Source organism: Pinus tabuliformis, chromosome Q (assembly GCF_031772625.1).
Source record: "Pinus tabuliformis cultivar Carrire ecotype Pingquan chromosome Q, CPIR1, whole genome shotgun sequence".
Taxonomy (NCBI): Eukaryota; Viridiplantae; Streptophyta; class Pinopsida; order Pinales; family Pinaceae; genus Pinus; species Pinus tabuliformis.
Window position 1 is genome coordinate 946,667,370 of NC_142296.1, and position 1,665 is coordinate 946,669,034.

Below are 1,665 nucleotides of genomic sequence, written 5' to 3' on the forward strand. Positions count from 1 at the left end.
GTGGAGAGTCAATCTATCAATGGCGTGTGTGGTGTGGGGTTTATTATATATGTTGGAACACCAATATCAACCTGTGAAAGGGATGGCGTCTGCTGCAAACAAACAGTAACAAGAAGATTAGCACCAATATCAATCTGTGAAAGGAATAGCATCTGAACAACAAACAAAACAGTAACAAAAAGATTAGCTCCAATATCAATCTGTGAAAGGGAATGGCAGCTGCAAACAAACAGCAGTGACAAGAAGATTAGCACCACCAATATCAATCTGTGAAAGGGAATGGCAGCTGCAAACAAACAGCAGTAACAAGAAGATTAGCACCACCAATATCAATCTGTGAAAGGGAATGGCATCTGCAAACAAACAGGAACAAGAAGATTAGCACGGAATCGCGTAGCATCCCTCTCCTCTCGCCTCGCAGCAGCAGAGCACTCCGCTCGTCTCTCAACTATGTATGTAATCATGAAGTAAGACCTCCGGTAATTTATTCAACTGGATTTACAAATAGTTTGATTTAAAGCAGAGCTGCGGACGCTACTGGAATTACAGACTGTTAGATTTAAGGAAGCTCCCGTAGTTGCAGTTAACTTAATTTGATTTTAATTTTTGTGTGGAGGCCGCGCGAACGCGAGCCTCCGCTGCCACAAATTATGACGTGCACTCTCCTCGATGGGAGATGCTAGGTAAACCCCCCTCCCAAGTGCAATGGAAGTGGTCTTCCTAGGCCATCGACCTTCTTGATCATCGATTGACCCCGCCCAGGTAAGTATGTTTTGAACATTCCCATCTTACCCCTCTATACCCCCTCCTTTCCTTCCGTGCATCCCCACTTTGAATGTGGGATATATATATCCACCATACAATAATGTCTTATTCCATAATTAAAAAATACACACTCAATTGCTTAATTTCATCCTTATTACTATTGGTGGTGTTGAATGAAGAATTTCATCCTTATTCTTATTGCTCTGGTTGATAATTTCATCTTTATATTTTTCTTCACGCTCAATTTGTTAATTTCATCTTTATAATATTCTTCTCGTTGATCATATTCACGCCCAATTTGTTAATTCCATCCTTACATCATTCTTGTTGTTGTTGATCATATTCACTCACAATTCGTTAATTCCATCCTGATATCATTCTTGTTGTCGTTGATCATATTCACTCACAATTCGTTAACGCTTCTATTATTCTTCTTGTTGATCATATTCACGCCCAATTGGTTAATTCCATCCTTATATCATTCTTGTTGTTGATGATGATATTCACTCACAATTCCTTAATTTCATCCTTACATTACTCTTGCTGTTGATATTCACCCTCAATTTGTTAATTCCATCCTTATTATTCTTTTTGTTGTTCATCTCCATTACTGAAAGTGGGTAGGTAACATGGTGCACTCTCAATTCGTTAATTTCATCCCTCTTATTATCGCCGTTGTTGATACCCGTTAGTGAAACTGGGTAGGTAACATGGCCTTCATTGAGGTTCAAACCTTGCTCGATGCTTGTTCTTACCATTGTGGATATGCGTCCATGTACGGAATAATTGTTGCGGCTACGTGTAAGATATTGTCGGTAACTTTGGAATGATGTTGTCGAGCAGGCCTTTTCGGCTTTAAAAACAAGTGCCTTTTGTATGGAACGATGTTGTCGAGTGGGC

General features: G+C 39.8%; 1 non-coding gene across 1 annotated transcript; it reads right to left on the reverse strand.

Annotated features, from left to right (window-relative positions):
- Nucleotides 1-610: 610 nt before the first annotated feature.
- LOC149222599 (U1 spliceosomal RNA) lies at nt 611-770 on the reverse strand. Its single transcript, XR_016249758.1, has one exon. It is a non-coding gene; the product is annotated as a U1 spliceosomal RNA (small nuclear RNA).
- Nucleotides 771-1,665: the final 895 nt, after the last annotated feature.